Here is a 24,047-nt window from a genome sequence, read left to right as displayed (position 1 = left end):
GTTATTATATCCATTGGTGTGAGATGTAATTCAAAATACTTTTTTAATGGAGTCTTTGCTGCTAAATTTGAATTAATATCAAGAAATATCTGCTTAGTTTCTCTGTAAAACTTTTTTTTTAATGAATAAGTTTTTATCAATGAAAAGATTTCTGTTATATGTTTTATAGTAAAAACTGGATAAACAAAATAAAACATATACGTTGTTTTTTGCAGTTTTTCCTAAACTAGCTCCTAATATATCTTAGAAACCTTAGGTAGGTTAATGTTGTAAATCGAGCATCTTGTAAAGTGTTTACAGATAATTTTCGAAAATCTGTAGTCAAGTAATAAGTTTCAGAACAGGTTTCACTTGGCGTAGGCACATTTATGTACATTACAATTAATTCAACTGGGTTGTTTTTGTTTAACACATACTTTCTTTAATGCTAAAAAGTAAATACTTTCCCGAGCAATGTTAAAATATCTAATGCAGCTGTGGATAAAAGAATAATCCAGCAAACATTTGTCGTTGTTTAGACATTAGTATCTAGAAGAATCTTCGACGTTGTATTTTTACGTCAGTTCTTAGTATTTTAGATGTCAAAAATTAATTTGTCGGATTAAATAAAATTTAGTAAAATGAAAAAAACTTTTTTTTTAATTTATATTTGCATTTTATATTTAATTAAGTTGTCCATCAACTCTTAACAAATTTATTCATAAAAAGTAATATAGTTCTTATTTACATATGTCGTTTGTTTGATATTGAAGTGATTTACTCTGTTTAAGAACTTGTAAGAATCATCAACAAATTATTTTTCCACTTTGAGCAGTTAAAAAAGCCTTTCCATTACATGTTTGTCTTTTAAAACTTCTGCGTATTGATTATTACTTTACTTTCTGTTTAATTGAATTTCCAGATATTACAAATTGTGAACCAAGTTTCTGCCTTTTTTTAAAATTGTTTGAAATTATTTAGTGTTTGGAAACAAGACAAGAGCGTTCTTCACTAAAAGGTACATCAAAGGTTTTTCTGTAATTATATTCAATGGTATAGGACATGATTTAAAACAAGGTTGTTGTTATTATTTTCAAGTTTGCTTATGGTCTATAGCCCCACGTTTTATTTGTTTTGTTGTTGCTTTTTCTAACTAAAAATTGATAGTATATGTCAATAATTGTAATAAATTAAGTTGTCCATTTGTCTCAGTGGATAATTTACCAGATAAAAAAAACGCCTCTTCTTTCATTTTTTTATACTTTTTATATACTTTTTGTTTTTCTGTTATTTTTCAGAAATAAGTTTCAAAATATATCTAATTGCTACGGTTTGATGAACTAATAAAGTAGAAAATAATTTTATAAATGTAAAGGTAAATTTTAAAATAAAAAAGTTCTTATCATATTTTTTTATTCTTTAGTTTAACTTTTAATAAGTGCCTGCATATTAAAAGTCTTGTAAATTTAACTTATTTAATATTCAATTATATTTAGCAACATTAAATAGAAGACAAAGGATTTAACGAGTACTCTAAAAGTAAGAAACGGCTAATTTTTCCTTTAATGCTTTTTGAAACCATTGTTTTCTATATATATATATATATATATATATATATATATATATATATATATATATATATATATATATATATATATATATATATATATATATATATATATATATATATATATATATATATATATATATATATATATATATATTTTAAATAATTAAAGTAAAGTATGCAGATTGATTTATATTAAATTTTAAAAAGAAACATTTTTACCTTCATGCGTTAAATGCGTTGTTTACATAACTCAAACTATTTTCATTTGAAATGAGGTTTCTTCAAATGGGCAAAACACTAAGAGTAACTGATCTGCTTACACCATTATGACTACTTGATTGCTCAGGAAACTCTTTGACAATGCCATATTTGCCACTTAGCAACTCTATTACAACATACAAAACACGCTGGAAAAACAAATATATATATACAATACTCCCCCCACCTCCATCTCTCTCAAACATGCAAGATTTATGCCAATAATAAAAAAAGGCCCATCATATTGAATGAGAAAGATGTTACGCTGGTTATAATAATGAATATGCTCCAGTTTATAGTCACTCAAACTTTCTAACATTTTATATCTATGATCTCAAATCAAGAGATTTTATATAATATTTTATAAAAGGTTTTACTTGCAGTTCTATTGATCTAGTGGTATAATGTAATCATAAGCTAAAACATAACAATAAGTAATAAAACAGCTTAAAATGCACTATTTAGAAGTTCTTAGTTTTGCTATATAAAATAAAAACAATCGATTTTATATATATATATATATATATATATATATATATATATATGTATATATATATATATATATATATATATATATATATATATATATATATATATACATATATATATATATATATATATATATATATATATATATATATATATATATATATATATATATATATATATATATATATATATATATATATATATATATATATATATATATATATATATATATATATATATATATATGCTTTTGTGTATATGTACATAACAAAAAATTAATTCCATTTTTCACATGATATGCTGTTATTTTCTTGTTAATCAGTAAACCAATAGTTATAATAAGTTAAATTATGTTGTTACATCGATAATAAACCTTTAAATTCTTTCAAGGATTAAAATCTAAATTAATTAAATTTATTCAAGTAAGCAACATAAATTAGAGTAAATTAAGATAAATTATTTAATCAAAAATTTATTTAAATGGAATTAAAAAAAAAAAAACCGAACAATTTTTGTTTAAAATGGTTTTAACTATAAATTCTTTTTTTTTTCTTTGACAAACTTAACTCAACAAATTTTTTTGCAAATTTATCCTAATTTGACATTAGCATTAGCATATAAAACTCTAATTTTTTTCCATGCTTGAGCGATACCTATGTTAAGCACCAAGAAAGGCTTGACCATTTATAAATAGATAAATATTAAAATAATAATTCAATCGAAGCGCAAATTTTGATTTTTATAAAAAAATATAAATTAAAATGTATGAATAAGGTCACACATAGGTAAAAAAATTAAAATTATTTTTTTTAATTTCTTGTTTGATTTCTGTTTGTGATATAGAGTTAGAGGGTTTAGAAATACAAACTTGTCAACTGGATTTGGAAATAGAAATATCTTAAACTTATCATTTAAATAAGAATTGTCTCACACAAACTAAAAGTTAAAGCAGCTTTGTTGCAGAGTTTCGGATAAGAACAAAAAGTGTTGAGGCACGATACTAGCTCTGGCTAGATAGATGACATTGGTACGAAAAGAGACACAAACTTTCTAGTTGAATGCTTTTCTTTGGCTCTGTTATAAAACCGATGGATCATTTTGATAACTTATTATTGGAAAAAAAAATTTAACATAATAAAAGATATTTCTCTTTTAAATAACTTCAGATTGATGCCGAATATACAAGTTTTTTTCTAAACTCTTTGAAAGAATAATTTACATTAGGTTGTTTTAAGTTTTTTTATTTGTTGTAGTTTTTTGCAAACTACAAAAATTTTATTAAAAACCGGCTTTACGCAATATATGAAAAAGTAAATAAAAAAGTTCAACTTGAACAACACACGAGCAGTAGTTATTGTCCCAAAATCTTAAAAATTTTTCCACTAGGTATTACCTAAGATAAAAAAAAAAAAAAAAAAAAGAGCTCCTTAAATTTTGCATTGACCATTATGCATTACTTAAGAAGCTCAAGTACTTTAGCAAATATAATAAAAAGCTAAAATGGTTAAGTAATTAATGGTTAATTAATGTAGTTGCGTGTGTTAAAAGTTCCAATTTTTTTTATATATAAATATTATATATCATTAGAAAGAGCTTTAAACTAGTATTACAATGGTGAAAATTTTATAAAAAAAGAATAATTCTACAATAAGTTATGCCCATTTAAGTAACAAAATTTCATTATAAACAGCAACCAACGTGAGAAACTTGCGGTTAATGGTACTTATGTAATAATTTTATTGTGAACTTGAGCATTATTTTGTTTTGTTTTAAATTTTAATTCAACACAACTTGAACAACCAAATAATAATTTTGTTTATTAAAATAAAAAGATTATTTTAATGACGAGTAAAAAAATTTAATAATAAAAATTCATAAATTATTATATATAACACAAAATTAGCGCATAAATACGCGCTATTTATTATAAACATTATTTTATAAATATAGCCTTTTATACTATAAGGCGTATTCTACTTGTTGTGTTATTATATAACTATATAGCTTTTGATAAACTAAAAAGTCAACTTAAATATAGAGACTATATAAAAGTTTAATAGTCTCTATTTCTATACTCATTTAACGCATCGTTAATGACTTATGGATTAAGTCGGAAAACCACGTGACTTGAGTAATAGCAATAGTTTTTGGGGAAAACAAGGTTTGTTTTCCATCAACGTGCTATTGTTATTACGCAAGTCCCACGATTTTTCCACATGGAGTCAATAATAAAAGAACTTTAATAAAACTTTTTTAATTATTTCACCATATAATAAGCAGTTAATGTTAGTATTCAGAAAGATCTATAGACATGTATTAGGAAAAGCGTTTAAGTGTATCCTTTGTATACCACCTTGATTTAAATCGATTAAGGCTAACACCCCGTCAAAAAAGAAAAAGTTAATTCTTTTAAAATATACTTCGTAAATAAAAAAATTAAATTAAATGAATTGTATTTCCATTTGCTTTGTATTGTTTTTAACATATTAGTGGCTATAAAAATACCCTAGTTTTAAAGCACATTTATGATATTTAAAAAAAAAATGGATCTGAATAAATACATATTACATAATCATTTTAAATAGGTAAACCATATGTCCTGGAAAATAAATATGTAACTGTTATTACTGCATAACCAAATCTATAAGTATAATCTTACCGTTTTAATATTTACTTGTTAAAGATTAGCATTCATGAAAGCATTAATCTATCTTTCAGCTTTCAATTTTTATTGGCTTTTTCAATAATTTAAAATTATTGAAAAAGCCAATAAAAATAATAGAATAGTAAGTTGAAGTCTTACGTTAAAAAATGTTGATTTAAATTACGAACATCTATATACAATTACATCTCAGCATCCATGCAAGCAAATGTCTATTATTCTGATTAAAAACAGTATGCTAGGAGCTAGATAATTGGTTTAAGTCAAATAGTAAATGAGTTTTGATTACTCATAGCATGTTGAAAAAACAAGTCTTTATGGTATGACCATATTACCAGGTATGATGTCTGCAGATAGTTGATATTTGCTCATCTCATCAACAGCATCATCGTCCTTAATCTCATTTGATTTTTAATAAGAAACTATATATAGTACTGTTTTTCTTTTTAACTCTAAGAAGTCTGCCACAGTATATATCCTGGCATTTAGCAGCATTATTAAAACTCATGTAGCAAATATATTTTCCAATTGCAGCTCAAGAACTTTTTCAATATCCAAAATTGCATTACTTTCTATTTAGAGGAACATTTCTTTTATCTGATGCGGCATGCAATTTTTTTAAATTCTTTCTATGTTTCTCTTTTCTTTACCCTCCTTTTTCTGAATTTTGTTTGCCATACGCTTTATAAGTTCTAACATCATTTCTTTATGACACTGTATACTTGCAAACCGGGTTTTTCTGGCATTACTGATGGTCCATAAAATCAGTTTGTTTTAAATATCAGTACGCCTACTGCAGAGCAGAGCAGTTGTATTATTTTTGCAAGCACGAAGTTTTGCAGAAAGAAAAAAAAGCGTGACATTGGGAGCTTTCTGCTTTGCAACGCTAAATATGCCCATAAGCTCCTTTAAATCAATGTTATAAAACCTTTCTGATTTAGTCTGGTTGATAATTAGAACTCGTGTCAAACTGCCCCTTGGACTGTCTGTCAATAGTACTAAAAACAGCATTCAGATAGTCAGTTACTGTTTTACTCATTTCATCAGTTACTGGGCAAAAGCTGGTTATTGAATCAAAGACCAAATCTTTAATACCATTACCAAAAAAATCTATTTTTTGTTTAACTAGATATAGAGGGCTCTTGCTGTTCTCAATAAGAGCATTTCAAACATCTTTGACAACCTAAATGCCAGATATGTAGTCAAGTCCCTGACCAGTGGCAACATAAAATTTTTTCATTTCAGGAAACTCACCGATACTTGAAATAAAAAAGTTTGTAAATAATAAACCATAATAATAGTCTACAATCCCATATCTATTCCTGCAAGTGTCATAACTACTGGTTTTAAAAACTTTATAAATAAGCTTTATTATTGCAAGCCTCCCTATCAATATGAGAACTATACGTGTGCAAAAATGTAAACAATCATATATAAGATTCACCTGTTTCAGACTTAAAGTATTGGAACATACTTTAAGCCTGAAACAGGTGAATCTTATATATGATTGATTTGATTCATCATTATGCAATATTTAATGTCTTAAATATTGCATAACGATGAATCAAAATATCACATGTGTGATAAAGAATGTGTAGTCTGTTCCTCTGTAGCGTGGTAAAAGTCCTCTGGGCAGCTTGTTTTGGTTCAAAAAGGCTACAAAACCATTTGGATCACCTTTAAATAGCATAAAGTATTTTGTTTTAAAGATGGCATGAAGCATGTGAAATAAAAGAACATTTTAATGCTAATTGTAAAATCTGTTTTAGATTTAAAAATAATAATTCAAAAAACTTTTCACTATAGTAAAAAACCAAGATTAAGGCTATACATGTTTTCATCTTTGTAAAGAAGTTTGTTCAGGTGTAAAACATTACTTGCTGCAATGCAGTTTTTTCCAAAGAGTTTTCCTTTGGAAGTCTGTAATTTTTTTTGTATTGTGACTAATTTTTAGATCTTTTGTGGAAAACGCAATCTCGGCAGTCTGTAAGTCTGATATTACACCTAGATCACGCATCATTTGCTTCACAGTAGTGCGAAGCGGATTTTGACTAAATTGATAGCCTGTTTACCAATTTTTTGGAGAAGATGTGGCACACTATGTGTAGGAACTTGGCACACAACTATGTCATAGATAAGCAACCTAATATCTACTGAGTAGATATTTTCATTTTTGGTAGATTTTTTTTACTTAATGCATTTGTTCTGCTGTAAAAGCAGTATTTTATTTTGCAGTGCGCAAGACTTACCGCATTTTTGTCAGCAAGTTGTTGATATAACGTGGCTTTTTAATAAGAGAACTTGTTTCGGTGAATGCTAGATGGTGTTTCAAACAAAAAATTGTCTTTGAAGTTTCTTTAACTGTAAATTTAATTTTTTTTTCTTTAATTTTTTCCAAAGCTGATGTATAGTCTTCTCCATTCGAGTAATAACCTAATTTAAATATTTATTTTTGCACGACCTTGCATTTGCCTTATCTCTTAACTTTTTTAAATCCTCTTTATGCTTTCAGTTTGTAGAAGCTATTTATTTGCCAAAATAGATAATCTCTTTCTCATAATTTTTTTTCTGGGGCTCAACTGATTGGTTCTTAATTTGGATGGTAGTGGTTTCTGAGAAATGGTCATTAAAGCAGGACCAGATAAAGAAGATGAACGGTGATCACTACTACAGATAAAATTTTTTTTTTTTTGAGAAGATGACAATGAAGAACCCGAAACAGTGTTAATTCAGCTTGCCGTTGACTGCAAGGATAGTGTTGTAGCCAATGTTGTTATTTGGCATACAAAAATCTTGTTGCAGATATCAATAAAAAGGGTAAATTTCTCAAAAAATTGCGTGCATATAACTTGGATGTATTCACTAGATGCACAATCTGATTTTGACAAGTTTTGAAGTTAAAAAGCTTATTGACTAGTTGTTCAGTTTTTTTTAAACGATTCGCTGTTGGTTGCGAATATATACAGGACATGTCAATTTTTATATTCAATGTTTAATTGAGCAGGCAATGCAAAGCTACAAACTAAATAGCTTTTGGCTTCATAAAATAAACGTCTACTTTTTGGGGCCCATGATTCACTTAATAAAATAACTATAATCATTCACTTAGGTCAGCTATTAATCACAACCACCAACTATATATATCAAAAAAATTGCTTGAATATTCATAACTATAATAATCTTTATCAGCAGAGATACCAAAATATAGAAAAAGCTTTACTCTAACTTTATACCCACACATTTTACGTTCGCTGTTACGGCCTGGTTTTTTTAATTTTGGCTCAATTTTCGTGCTTTAAATTGTTGATAGTTTGATCGCCTAGGTTTTTTTGGGGCTTTTTGGCTCGAGTTCTTTTCTGCTGACTTCGATGTTAGCGTCATGTTTGATCATCGAGTAAACATATCGCGAAACGTTGTATTTGTGTGCATACCTTTGTGTTTCTTGACATTAAACTCCATCAAGCATATTTGAGCCCTGGTGACGATGCTATCCATATCAGCTAGCAGATGAGCTTTGTCTTCAGCATTTTTGATGGCGCTCAGAATTTTAGTGTCGTTTGTGTATATTTCACAGTCTTAAATTAATGACGCGTTTGGCTAAAGATTATGATAAAGATTATATTGATTATGATAAAGATTATAAAGATTGTGATAAAGATTACATTGATAAAGATTATGAAAAACAAGGAACCTATCATGGAACGCCGCTGGTAACATGTTCTGAGTTGAATGAGATGTTACCGAGAGGAACGCGTTGTGATCTATTTGAAAGAAAAGTCTTAATCCAGTTAAAAGTTTTACCTTCGGTTCCGTAGGATTTAAGTTTTTGCAATTGTTTTTTTATTAGGGACGTTGTCAAAAGCTTTGGCAAAATCAAGGTAGAGCACGTCTAAAGGAATCTTTTGAGAAACGCTGTAGGTTAGAAAGTCCAAAGCAGATTCATTAAGCAATATTTTTTTACTGATGAAGCGGTATTGACATTCGATAATAAGTTTGTGGGCTAAAAGGTGCTGAATAATCATGTCTTTTAACGTTTTCACCATAATTTTGCATGTAATTTGCTTGGTCTAGAGTCTTCATTGAACAGTAGCATTACATTTGCCGAAAGCCACGCCTTTGGGACTACGCATTAATATAATGAGTTCTGTAAAAAAATGGCTAGTGATGCAACCTTTGCATTTAAACATACTTTAAGCATAAATGGGCTAATATACATATTGTAGAGCAGGTATTGATGATTCATCAAAACATGGTTAAATTGATATCGTAGTCGTAGTGGGACGTTGCCAAGGTGGGTTCGGCAAGTTTATTAGGGTGTAGAGATGTGGCAGTTTAGTGACAATTTAAAAAGATTGTCTTGTGAAAGTGAGTGAAAGTGAGTTGTTAGCTGTGAGAACACAGCCATGCGTTAGATGTTGAAACTTTTTTTTAGTTAATTTGGTCTACTACGAGTGCTTCGTTCCAGTTGATAAATGAGTGCTTTTCTAAGCCGTTGACGTTGACATTTTTGCTGACGTGACACAAATGACATAACAAAAGGGCTGGTTGAGTTTACTGTTTTATGGCCGTTTTTGAGCTTGTACTTTTTGTAGGTTAATACTTTGAAAAGCTCTTGCTATTAGGGAGATCAATCTGATTGATTAAATACACTTTTGTACGCTCAGCATTCATACTAGAATAGAGTTTGAGTATGTCATTATTAGTCAGGAATAAGTTGCTATCATCAGCAGACATAATACTCGTAAAATTAAAACTTTATTTAAATGATTTATATCAATTAACAACAAAAAAGCAGACCCAAGTTAGAATCTTGAGGGCCATTTAAAGAAATATTTAGAAGATGTCTTCGGTTATTTTTACTATTGAAAACAAATTAGTTTCAACTTTACATGTAACTTTGAAGCTATATAGTTGTTTTTTTTATGGTATATATTTCGCTGTTTATAAACAAAACAAATTTACAGATGAGTTTTTTAAGTACATATCAAGAAATAAGGATGAGAACATATTAATTACCATTAATACTGCACGATCATTGAATCATTTTTTTTAACGCCACAATTCTTTTTATACAATCTATTATTTACTGTTAGGTAGTTATAAATACTTTTAAACTTATGTTCTAGCAAATTTGAGAAACATGTTGAAATGATGTTGGTCAACACTTAAAATCATTAGTGTCACAGACATTTCTAAAACTAATCTATTCTTAGCAATTTTTGTCACTTATTTTTATTTTTTATTTTTCACAGCAAAAGCATTGTGATCAATTTTGTGTTGCTAAAACCAGCTATTTTTTCTTTTTTGCCTCGCATATCAGATGGCTGCTTGGATAATGGCGTTTTGTTCTCATGTTAAAAATAGACTACTTAAGTAAAGCTAAGATACTTATAATCGAATGTTTAAACAGGTCTCCAAATCTAAAAGCTAAATAGATTTTTAAAAAATGAATTGAAAAAGTCTAGAGAAGTCGATACACTGGTAAAAATACAAAAAATTAACTTTAGATAATAAACTTTGAAACATTAGATTTTTTTTCATCTTTAGAAAAATTAAAGAAAATTTCTTTTCTTCATCATAATTTAACACCCTCAACCAATAACTATGCATAAAATAATAATTATGCATTGGTAGAAAGTAAAAGTGATTAAAATTTAAAATACAAGACTTATATATAATTAAGATATAATGCAAAATTTGAAATTGGTATTTCTCCCGTGTACGGTGTAACCATATTTTTGGATATCCCAGTGATTATCACCATGATTGGTTGAAATTTGGACGATTTTAAATTGAGTTTTTTCAATAACCACTTAATCAATTGTAATTATCTTTTTACGATTATGTTTGCATAATTATTTTTTTGTGAATAGGTTTAGTTTTGTTTACTTATCACTAGTTTTTGCAATGTTGAGTAAAGAGTCTAAAAATCAAAATACTTTTTTTATATTTTTCATAGAAAATCCATCGTTCTCATATTCTATGATTTCAAAAGCATGTAAAGTTCCAAAATCAATTGTTGGATTTGTTGAAAAACGTTATAAGGAAAACAAAACTGTAAAAAGAAAATCGGGAAGTGGTAGAAAATCCAGATTTATTTACAAAAAGATGGCAAAATCAATAGTCGACTTATTTCATCAAAATCCGACTCAGTCAAATTAAGGTATAGCTACGAAGTTTAAATGCAGTAGATCTTTCGTTCAAAGAGTGTTCAAAAAGAAAAATTTGAAAGCATGTTGCAAGAAAATAGTTTAAAAAAAGGTTGCTTAATGGAGAAATCAAAGCAATTGGACAAGCTAAAAATTTTCGTAAATAATTACGAAAAAAATTTAAGCATTTTTGATGACGATAAATAGGTAAAATACTATTCCACGTAAAGATTCCAGGTAATCAAAACTATTATCAGTCAAACGTTAAAAAGCTTCTTACAAATTTAAGTACATTTGAGTTTAAAAATTTGCTCTCAAGTTCCTTGAATGGCAGACTATTTGCAGTGTGGTTTTAAAAGCTCTCTTTTCATAACAAATCAATCTTTCACATCAGAAATATATGAGACTGAATGCTTGAAAAAACAACTTATTCCTCTAATTAAAAAGCTCAATCAACCAAACTTCTTCTGGTCAGATTTAGCATTGATCCACTATTTCAAAAAAGTAATGTTGTGGTATAAGAAAAATAGAGTCAATTTTGTTCCAAAGGATGGTAATCCACCAAACCGTCCTGATCACTGAGTTAAAGAATCTTACTGAAAGAAATATTTAAGAAAAGAGACAAATGTGCAAATAGTGTTAAAATTTTTTGAGAATTATGTATTAATGCTACAAAAAAAGTGACGAAAGTAAAATTGTGGAGACGAGGGAGGAGGATGGGTGGGTGGGGAGGGGGTTAAACGCGAGTTTAGGGGTGGGCACTTTACAAAATGTTAAAGTTCCAGCTTAAAAAGCTGAGATTTTACCACATTCATTATTGCAGACTTTTTCTTTCGGCATTTTCGATAGTGGAAAAATGCTGTTTCTTTTTCATAACTTTATTCATCACGTGCGCTTCACAACATGTTTTTGTGCTTTTCTTTAGAACTGTTGCCTGAAAACTACTTTAAATAACTTCAAACACAACTACAAATTAGTGCTTCCTTTACGAACATGTTGAGGCTAGTGGGTGTAAGTTTAAACTTTTTTCCTCTTAAAGTTTGAACATGTATACCCAGTGGGCACAGGACCTAAATAAGACGTCTTTTGAACGTTCAAAAGACGTCCAAAACGTTCAAAAAGACGTTTAAAAGACGTCTTTTTTACGTCCTGTGCCCACTGGGTACATATTAAAGTTAGGTACTCTATTATCATTCTGTAATAGTTAAACCAAAATATTTTTTAAATTGTGACTTTTTTAGACAGTTTTTGTCACTCTTAATTTTTATTGTGACAAGCAAAGCAACGCTTTTAAAGTTTATATAACCAATTGATTATGTTAACAAATGGTTTAGAACGGTTGCTAGTTACTTTTAAAATTAGTTACGTGCGTTACTTATTTTTAACTGTTAAAGAAATCCTATATTGATACTCATAAAAAAACTGTGCCGGAAGATTTTAGTCGGCTAACAGCTATAGATGAAATCAGCTTTCCCACCATTGCTTAAGGTGAAACTGCAATGAGCATTTCTTACCCCGGTATACTAAATCCTTCGAAGTTCTCGAACCGTTAGCAATCTTGTCATTAAATAATTCAGGTTAATCATAAAACAAATTACAATTTCTTTGAAAATGGAAATGAAAAATAAAGGTAAATTTAGCCTTTCACTTGATATTATACTTTAGTAAAAAACAGATAATATAGGAATTTAAATCTACATCAAAATGAAGGATTTCAACTGTTGGGAATATAAAGAATCCAAGGTACAATGCCAGCAACAAATGCCGTCAAATTGATTAGTGATAAGCTTCATTCATTTGATTTTAATTTGGAAAAAGATATTTTCACTTCTGTTACTTCTTTTTGATGGAGCTCTGTTACTGATTGATGAAAAAAATTGGTCAAAACATTATCCCTGAACATCAAATGTACCACGCCATTTATCTATTGCTGTTTACAAAAAAATAAAGTTGATTCAATTTGTTTTGAATATAACCCTGTTGGAGTTGAGTTTTGATCGAGGTTATAGTGATGATGAAAATGGGGCTGGAGTCGGCGATGATATTTAAACTGCTTATATAGTTAAATGATATTTAAACTGCTTATATAGCTTATATAGTTAGTGAAGATTCTATTTTCTGAGTGAAACTTGAGCATTAAGAAACCGTTGTAAAAATAAGAAAACTGGTTTAAAAATTTTATATACTACCAGTTAGCAATTATGATGAATTTCAACCTAATATAATTTCAAAGAATGGAAAAGAAAAATCTTTGATTTGTGATTCAAAGTACAAGATGGAGCAGTATTATTAGTTTATTTAAAGATACTAACAAAAGAAAAAATCTGCTCTGTATGTACTTAACCAACAGTAACATTCAATGCATGAATTATGCATTCCCATAACTCATTCATTCATGCATTAATTATTCATTGATAGAAAGCAAAAGTTATAGCATTAAAATATTGCAACACAAGATTTACATATATTTAAGACTTTTTAATGCAGTTTTATACATGGTTTGAAATCGGATTTTCTCCCTCGGACGGTGCAGCCAAATTTTAGGATTTATATCCCAGTGATTACCACACAGTGTGCCCAGAATGTGGTTTTAAAAAAAAAAACATAAATCCTTTAATGAAATATTGTGTATATTTTAGTAATTAACTTTTTCGGGGCAAAGAATCTGATTCTAAGGTTAAATTTTCCGAGTGTCCACGCTTCATATAACAAAGAGCGCCGCGATGTCTGTGAACTGTGACACTTCCCTGTGACCTGTGATACTTGCTGACTAAATTGCTTTAGGGTCAACTAATTAGTTCTGGCTTGTAGTGTAGCTGATATATGGATAATTGTTGACTAATATAGTTTTTAAAAAAGGATATCATATCATATTCAAAGTCAACTATATTTGAGTTTAAAACAATTTAATAATAAACGCAAATATAAACAGAAATGTGTCTTATTGATTTTATATGATCACAAAAAACATTCTTGAACTATCATTTTTTTACCTTATTTAAGACTGAATTCACATCTAATTTACACTCTCTTGTTGTATGTTCATGTTTTTCACATGTTCTACATTGTAAAAGTCTTGTTTTAATGGCAATCATTGAATGTGTTTTAACCATCAGTCTAAAGTAAATGTTACGTGAATTTACTTGCAATGAAATTTGTCTTGCTGTTCCTGATTTATAATCCGTAATATACTTATTCCAACTTTTTCTTGACTGCTAAGAGTACATGGCAATTGGTGATCCGCCTGTATTCATAAACAGTTTCCTGGCATGTGAGTATAATTCAAGCTAGCTCAGGGTAAGCATAGCCCATGGAAATATCTGTTTATGGAATATTAGTTATTAATCATTAATCCATAACCAACTTCTTTAACTTTATTAGAATCACCTTTTTTGCTAACACCAATATGCTGATTAATGTTAAGAAGTATATTAAACTTACATAACAAAGAAGAGAAGCTATCTTGGTCTCCTGTTTCAAGAATTTCCGAACAGATTGACTCTCTTTCTTTTAGACTAAAAAGAGATCTGCAACTTGTCCATTGTTAGTATTACCACCACATGAAGTAAAAGAATCAAGTAGCATTCCTGTTTTCTCAAGTACAATTCGAATAATTTTCTTTTTGCTGCCTTCAGAGCAATTTTTACCTTGTGTTCTGCTCAGACCATGTATGGTTTTTTAGCCTAAAATATGGTATAACAACTTTAAAAAGTGGTCAAGTCCGCGTAACTTTAATGTAGAATGGCAAAATGTTTTACATCTGATTCAACAAAAGGTTAATGGCATTGTCCATGTCTTTTAGCATCTTTTTAAGAGATTTCACCATTTTCTAGTCCTCTCCAAGTATATATTATCATATCATTATAGTTTTTATCTATGGCGAACCTATACATTATACATACTAGGTCATTGATAACACTTCTGGAAAATTGCAGTAGTGAATAAAAGTTCAAAAAACACCCACCAATAATTCTACCTTTTTTCCATCAATCATATTTATCTCTGTTTTTACAAATATTTATAAACTATTTTCTAAAAAAATAGGCTGAGTTTCATTTTTAGGTAGTTGACTCTGAGTTGGTTTAAAATACTCCTTTACGCTTTTCGGATTTTCTCCCTCGGACGGTGCAGCCAAATTTTAGGATTTATATCCCAGTGATTACCACACAGTGTGCCCAGAATGTGGTTTTAAAAAAAAAAACATAAATCCTTTAATGAAATATTGTGTATATTTTAGTAATTAACTTTTTCGGGGCAAAGAATCTGATTCTAAGGTTAAATTTTCCGAGTGTCCACGCTTCATATAACAAAGAGCGCCGCGATGTCTGTGAACTGTGACACTTCCCTGTGACCTGTGATACTTGCTGACTAAATTGCTTTAGGGTCAACTAATTAGTTCTGGCTTGTAGTGTAGCTGATATATGGATAATTGTTGACTAATATAGTTTTTAAAAAAGGATATCATATCATATTCAAAGTCAACTATATTTGAGTTTAAAACAATTTAATAATAAACGCAAATATAAACAGAAATGTGTCTTATTGATTTTATATGATCACAAAAAACATTCTTGAACTATCATTTTTTTACCTTATTTAAGACTGAATTCACATCTAATTTACACTCTCTTGTTGTATGTTCATGTTTTTCACATGTTCTACATTGTAAAAGTCTTGTTTTAATGGCAATCATTGAATGTGTTTTAACCATCAGTCTAAAGTAAATGTTACGTGAATTTACTTGCAATGAAATTTGTCTTGCTGTTCCTGATTTATAATCCGTAATATACTTATTCCAACTTTTTCTTGACTGCTAAGAGTACATGGCAATTGGTGATCCGCCTGTATTCATAAACAGTTCCCTGGCATGTGAGTATAATTCAAGCTAGCTCAGGGTAAGCATAGCCCATGGAAATATCTGTTTATGGAATATTAGTTATTAATCATTAATCCATAACCAACTTCTTTAACTTTATTAGAATCACCTTTTTTGCTAACACCAATATGCTGATTAATGTTAAGAAGTATATTAAACTTACATAACAAAGAAGAGAAGCTATCTTGGTCTCCTGTTTCAAGAATTTCCGAACAGATTGACTCTCTTTCTTTTAGACTAAAAAGAGATCTGCAACTTGTCCATTGTTAGTATTACCACCACATGAAGTAAAAGAATCAAGTAGCATTCCTGTTTTCTCAAGTACAATTCGAATAATTTTCTTTTTGCTGCCTTCAGAGCAATTTTTACCTTGTGTTCTGCTCAGACCATGTATGGTTTTTTAGCCTAAAATATGGTATAACAACTTTAAAAAGTGGTCAAGTCCGCGTAACTTTAATGTAGAATGGCAAAATGTTTTACATCTGATTCAACAAAAGGTTAATGGCATTGTCCATGTCTTTTAGCATCTTTTTAAGAGATTTCACCATTTTCTAGTCCTCTCCAAGTATATATTATCATATCATTATAGTTTTTATCTATGGCGAACCTATACATTATACATACTAGGTCATTGATAACACTTCTGGAAAATTGCAGTAGTGAATAAAAGTTCAAAAAACACCCACCAATAATTCTACCTTTTTTCCATCAATCATATTTATCTCTGTTTTTACAAATATTTATAAACTATTTTCTAAAAAAATAGGCTGAGTTTCATTTTTAGGTAGTTGACTCTGAGTTGGTTTAAAATACTCCTTTACGCTCTCCCTTGTTTCTTTTTTTTTTACTCGAATCATAGGCCTGGAAAAATAAATGTAGTTAGAGATTGGATTGGTCCATGTTACTTGATTTTTTGAATCATTAATTTCAAGGGAACACTAAAAGGAACAAATGTATATTCCATTTAAGTCTGCATCATGACGATTAGAAAACTGATGGAGATAGTTGTGATTTCCAGAACCATTAAGTCCAAATTTACTCTTTACATGTACAGAACGATTTTTAGCACAGACCCCGGATATTTAAAATAGAGACTCAAAAGCATCTTTGATAACACTTTTCATAGGGGATGATGTTTGCTTGTCACAACTGATCAATTCCTCAGGTAGCAAAGTACGTTTAAAGGCATCTACATCATTCCTTGTAGGCAAAATGAGTTTTGGGAGAAGCTCAAGTCAAGAAATTTTTTGGTGTAATTCTAGAAAAAAATTGCATTTTAGAAGACAATAAACTTACTGTAAAAAAGATCACTCGATGCTTCTAGGTAATCAATACTATCATCAGTCAATACGTCATAAAGCTTCTGACAAATTTATGTACTCTTGAGTAACAAAATCACTTTCGAGTTCCTTGTTTGGCAGGCAATTTGCAGTTGAGGTTATAAAAGCTCTACTTTTATAACAAATCAATCTTTGACATCAGATCTAAATGTGAGTGAATGCTTAAAAAAACGACTTCTTCTTCTAATTAAAAATGCTCAAATTAACGACTTCTTCCTCTAATTAAAAAGCAAAAATAATCAACCTAATTTTGGCCAGATCTGGCATCGATCCACTATTCTAAAAAAGTAATTCAGTGGTATAAGAAAAAAAGAGTCAATTTTGTTCCAAAGGATGCTAATCCACCAAACTGTCCTGAGCAGCGAGTTATTGAACCTTTCTGGGCAATTATGAAGGGAATATTAAGGAAAAGTGGCAAATGTGAAAATATTCTTAACAATGTCCTAAATTTATGGATAATTGCTACAAAAAAAGTGTCGCAAAGTAAAATTGAGGAGATGATGGGGGTACTTTACAAAAAATTAAATTACTTGCGCGTCGTAAAGTTAAGGCTCTACTTATTTTTATTGAAATAAAAATTAATTATGTAAGCATCATTATAAAAAAATTAATTATGTAAGCATCATTATAAAAAAATTAATTATGTAAGCATCATTATAAAAATATTAATTATGTAAGCATCATTATAAAAAAATTAATTATGTAAGCATCATAATAAAAAAATTAATTATGTAAGCATCATAATAAAAAAATTAATTATGTAAGCATCATTATAAAAAAAAATTATTACAGTTGTTTAAAATGTCTTTTAGAATACTCAATTTATATTCGTTCAAAATTCAATTGATAATTTATTTATTAACTTTACCACATAATAAATTTCATATAGTGGTAACTTTAGACTGACAGTCTGCCATATTTTTATCGTATTAATTGCTATCATTTTTGCAACGTCATAATCTTTTAAGTCTTGCTTGATGTCTTTAAGGAAATAGCTGTATTGAATAATATGAGGAATGGTTGGTGGCTCTGCTTCATTTAAAGGTTAGGGCTGACCACCAAATTTTTTAGGAAAACTTCGATGTGTTAAAACAACCTTTTGTATTTTAGGCATTTAATGAAAACATATTATTGGAAATAAAATATGCAAATATAAGGACTTTGAAAACAAACACAAATTTCTTAGTTTGTTAATTGATTTTTGTATCAGCTCGAAAAAAGTTTTAAAAGTAACACTAAAAAAAAGTTTCAAAGAAATATATAAAAATCATAAAATTCTTAAAATTAATTGTTTTCCTATAGAAATCGTAAAAAAAAATTTTTTTAATATTTAATTTTAAAACATTTTAACTAATATATGAATAATCTCAAATATTTGAATTTTCAAATGACAAAAATGTACTTTCTCCCAACACCTATTAAAATTAATATTGAAACTTGAATCATGTTAATAATACTCACCCAAGAAATAAAAAAAAAATATTAAAAATTGTTAAAAAAGCTTTTATAAATGATATTATTATTTATTAGGCATCTTTCTCAACTAGCCCTTAACTTCAGTTCCAAAATAGACCTGCCCTATATATATATATATATATATATATATATATATATATATATATATATATATATATATATATATATATATATATATATATATATATATATATATATATATATATATGTATATATATATATATATATATATATATATATATATATATATATATATATATATATATATATATATATATATATATATATATATAGCATCCTATAAATAAAATTTCGGTCAAATTTTAGTTGCATTTATTATGTAATTTATTTCATGCACGCAAAAAACCTCTACACTTATTTGTATAAAGGTTACTGTATTTAAATTTAATTAAGTTAAAAATATCATTAGAATATTGAAAATAAAATGGTCAAAGTAAAGGACCTCGAAAAAATTATGGAAATTTTTTTCCAAAAAAATCGAGAAAAATGTAAAGCGTTTGTTACTAAGCAGTTTATGGAATGGGATTTACCCTGATCAACTGCTTACAATAAAATCGTAAAATTGGAGAATGGATCTATAAAAAGAAAAGTTGGAAATGGTCGGATCACTAAAGTAGCTACTATAGAAAATATTCCAAAGATTGCTGCATTTTTTGAAAATAAGTCAGGGTGCTCCCAAAAGAAAGTAGCTTAAGTTTTTAACTGTAGTCAAACTCGAATTTCCCAAGTATTAAAATCAATGACTAACATTCGAACTTTCAAAAAAACAAATTGTCCAGATCGTAGCCATCAGCAGAAGAAAGCTATGCGTCGTAAATGTCGTAGATTGTACGAAAATTATAAAAACTTGGATTTTGTTATGGATGATGAAAGCTATATTACCTTAAACAATAGCACATTAGCTGGTAATAATAGGTTTTATGCCGCTGATCCTTCTCAATGTTCTGACCGAGTAAGATACAATTTGCGTAAAAAGTAAGAGGACAAGCTCTTAGTTTCTTGTTGCATCAGCCCCCATGGAATAAGCCCTCTTTATATTCATTACATTAAGAAGGCAATCAACCAGTATACTTATAAAGAGATACTGGAAAAAACTTTACTTCCTCTAGTATCAGAATATTATAAAAAAGACAATGAGTTTATCTTCTGGCCTGATCTAGCTCGATCACATTACGCAAAGTCGGTCATCGACTTTTTAAAATTGAATAAAATCAAAGTTGTACCCAAAGATATAAACCCAGCTAACGTTCCAGAAGCATGACCAATTGAAAACTTTTGGGGTGATTTAAAACGGCTAGTGAACGAGAATCGTTGGAGAGCTGAGAATTTGGAAGAGCTTGAAGCAAGAATTAAATATTGTTATTCAAAGATGAATAAAGAAATTTTCCTCACTCAAATAAAACATCTTTCAAAAAAACTTTATAATATTGATAGACGGCTCTGGCTTACCTTTACGTGGTGACTATCGTTAAAAATGATTATTATATAGTTTCATTATCGGAACTTTTTTTACTACTTCATTTAAATACACACTTTTATGGATGAAATTTGCATTTATTGGATGGAAAAGACGGTGGTTTTGTGCCCCCTCTAAACTCCCTGGAAACGCCCATTGACTAGTGACAAGCGCAAACACACAGTCCTTTCATACACATATCTTTTGATACCAAAATATAGATTTTTAGATAGTATGGATAAAGTTATAACAATTTTAGTGAAGGAAAATTGAATTTTAACCACAGTTTCTTCAACAAATCCATAAATCGAAAAATTGTTACTTAAAACGTCATAGCTTTTAGTAGGTATGTTGGATTTTGATAATTTTTTCATCTATAAAATAATGTATTGAACTCTCTTTCTAATGATATAACAATCTAGTATATAGTCATTTTAAAATTTTCATGTCGCATACCTACTTTCGAACACCTTTATTAACTTAATATGACATAGTGATGTTTATATGATAAACTAATTTGAGATAGTAATGTCTATATGGTTATGTCTGTGTTAAACGACTTGATATAGTTTTATGAAAAGTATTAATCTGTTAATATTGATATTTGTTATCTTTATTTTTCAAACTTATGTCAACCATAAATATTCAAGTAGCCAATCTGTACCGATCATTGGTCATTTGTTACTATTTGTATTTATATGAATGCAATTTTTAATTTTTATGTTGTTTTTTACTTTTTCATTTTTTATTTGCCTAAATATTTGCTTTTTGGTTTTAAACAGAATGTTTATCAAGTAAAACCTCTGCTTTGTCGCGCTTTATAAAATGTTAAAATATGGCAACCCCTAAATAGAGACTTTACTATTACTTGAAGGAAAAAAAAATTTACACTGTTACAGTTTTAACAGTGTTGACAACATTACTATCCTTAAACACTCTTGTTAAACTTTAAATCTGTTATAGCTTATTTAGCAAGTGCTTGTAATTAATATCCAGTTAAAAAGATGTCAACAGTAAAAAAAATAAGTTCTTTTTATCTTTCGATTTCCTCACTTACATTTTAGTTATTTTATTTTTATAAAATTGATAGAGTTAACTTTAAATGAACTTACTATATCTAAAACATGCAAAAAATTAAAAATAAGTTTATCAAAAGTATATTATGCTGGGTCTCGAATAAAACAAAATTTCAAAAAAAATCATTGTTTTATAACAATGATAAGTTCAAGTTTTTTAACTTAAATTTTTACATTTTTAATTAAATATCAAAAAATTTTTACATGATTTTTTAATTCTAATTTTTTTATCAATGCTTTTTATAAGATAATTGTAACTTGTAAAATTTCCAAATAACTTATTATTAAAAACAGATGAAAAAAAAAAGAAAAAAAAGCTGCTGTGACAAGAGATAAGAGAGTAATTGTAAATTAGTTTTGAATTTTGGTAAAAAGTATTATTCCTCCCGCTCCCAGCATTTTTAATATCGTTAGTATTATAATTATATTTTGAATTAATATTTCATTCTTTGTTTATAAAATTTGTAATTCAACAAGGTTGTTTGTTGCGCTTCATTATTTCCTCATTTTTTGTAAAAATTACTCAGTATGTATAGGGTATTTCCGAAAAATCGCGCATGGAAACTCGTATATGTTTATTCTATTATTTTTATAAAATTAAAACTGGCTATTTCGAATTTACTCTCATTTAATTTTAATCTATAAACATATATTTTTTATTTTTTATTTTTTTATATCTTTGCTTCTAACAAAGCAACCATTATAAGAGTTGGAAGTTACTAGAAGAGAAAAGATGAAGTTTGTAGAGCGAGATAACGATTGACAGATGACTTAAAAAATTGCAAATTATATGAATCAGGAAAGCAAGGTGAAGGAAGCAAATTCCAAAGAACTGATGTTCGAGGAAAAAAACTAGACGAATAAGAAATTTTGGAGCACTTAGTTAATTGAATGACAACAATTTAATTGAATGACAAGTAACACGAGAATGATTTATAGTAAATGGCACAAGATACTTTTATCTTATAATGGTAGTAGTAGTACAATTTCAATAAAAATTCCCAATTTTTATATTTTAGAAATTTAATATTATATCAAGATATTTCAGCTTTTCCTTTTTATACTTTATTTTTTGCAACATATATATATATATATATATATATATATATATATATATATTTATATTATTACAAAATAATTAATTTTGTAATCACCATATATGGTACTAATCACTGTAGTGATTAAAATTGTATCAGTTTGAATATGAAATTAAGTTTTAATGCTTGTATTTATATTTTTTTGTATTTGTAGCTGCGGTAAGAAGAAAATACCTGGGCTCAAATGAGAAGTCAATAAAAGTGCGTATTGGTAGCTTTTTAGCACAATCCAGTGATCGAGATGGAGGTCGTAAACGGCGACACAAAAAAGACGCTTTTCGAAATGAAAATTCACAATCCATGGATAATAGTTTCTCTGAAATAAATAAAACATTCTAAAATGTAGTATTTTATATTTTTATTTATGTACATATTACTTGTTTTATAATATATTACTTTTTATTCAGTTCATTACAGTTTGTTTTTTTATTATTTACAGAAAACAAATTTCATTCAGTTTTCGTGAAGTTGGTATAATCTTAATTTTTTATATTAGAAAAAATTGGTCTAGATATAGGTTGACCATTAGATAATATATTTGATTATAATAATTAAAATATCTGCTCCCACTATACAATTTAAAGTATATATACTCTAAATATATTATCTAATGTTGACCCCGTATAAAGACCAATATTTCGCTAATAATGCTAAAATCGCGAAAAAAAATTAAGATTAGATTAATTTTACAAAAAGTATATAGGTTAATATCGTTAGAATGTTTGCGTTTAATTGTGCCAATATTGTGCAAATATATAAAATTATTATTGGCCAAATATCATGTAAACAATGTAGGCCGATATCGTTAAAATGTAAACCATGTTATATTGCGCCAATATTATCACCAATATTGCGCCGACGTTACACTTAAACATTGTGCCAATATATAAAATTATTATTGGACCGATATCACAAAAACAATATAAGCCAATATCTTTAAAATGTTTACATTGTTATATTGCGCCAATATGTTTTCCAATATTGTGCCAATATTAACACCAATATAGCGCCAATACTGCGCCAATATTGCTTGCTATATGGGTAATAACAGATAGGTTTTATCGTGCATTGGACAGAGGTGGAGAGGCTAAGGCTAAATTGATCTTGACATTTCTAAAGCTTTTGATAAAGTTCAGCATGCTGGTCTTCTTCATAAGCTTTTTTCTTAGGGTGTATCTGGTAACATTTTTAAGGTTATTGGGTCCTTCCTTTCCAATCGTAGTATAAAAGTTGTTATCGATGGACAGCATTCTTCTTCGTATATAGTTACTTCAGAGTTTCCTCAGGGTTTAATCCTTGGCCCTATACTCTTTTTAATTTACATTAACGATCTTTCAGATAATCTTACATCTAAGGTAGCATTGTTCGCTCACAATATTACCATTTATTCTTATCATGAAAAGAAGCCACTCTCTGATTGGTTGGAGGGGGTATTTGAGCTTGAAAAGGATCTCACTTCTGCTACAGCATAAGGCTCACATTGGCTAGTGAACTTTAATTCAGATAAAATCCAATTTTTTTCAGCCAATTGTTATGACAATAGTTTAAATCTTCCTATATTTATAAACGGTAATGTACTCAATGAATCATCTACTCGT

The 24,047-nt window shown here is 28.2% G+C and overlaps 1 protein-coding gene and 1 long non-coding RNA gene across 2 annotated transcripts in view; one reads left to right on the top strand and one right to left on the bottom strand.

The window, feature by feature from the left end:
* LOC105845801 (uncharacterized) overlaps positions 1-2,203 on the bottom strand; it is a 42,208-nt gene extending 40,005 nt beyond the window's left edge. The window contains exon 1 of the mRNA XM_065800955.1: positions 1,769-2,203. The gene's annotated coding sequence lies outside the window, so the exon portion shown is untranslated. The remainder of the gene's footprint in view (positions 1-1,768) is intronic.
* Positions 1,276-22,741, top strand: LOC136082274 (uncharacterized). The gene is made up of 3 exons (XR_010639546.1): positions 1,276-1,354; positions 1,476-1,518; positions 22,604-22,741. It is a non-coding gene; the product is annotated as an uncharacterized LOC136082274 (long non-coding RNA).
* The last annotated feature ends 1,306 nt before the right edge of the window (positions 22,742-24,047 follow it).

This window comes from Hydra vulgaris, chromosome 07 (genome assembly GCF_038396675.1).
Source record: "Hydra vulgaris chromosome 07, alternate assembly HydraT2T_AEP".
In the NCBI taxonomy this organism is placed as follows: domain Eukaryota; kingdom Metazoa; phylum Cnidaria; class Hydrozoa; order Anthoathecata; family Hydridae; genus Hydra; species Hydra vulgaris.
This window is presented reverse-complemented; position numbering and strand designations above follow the sequence as displayed.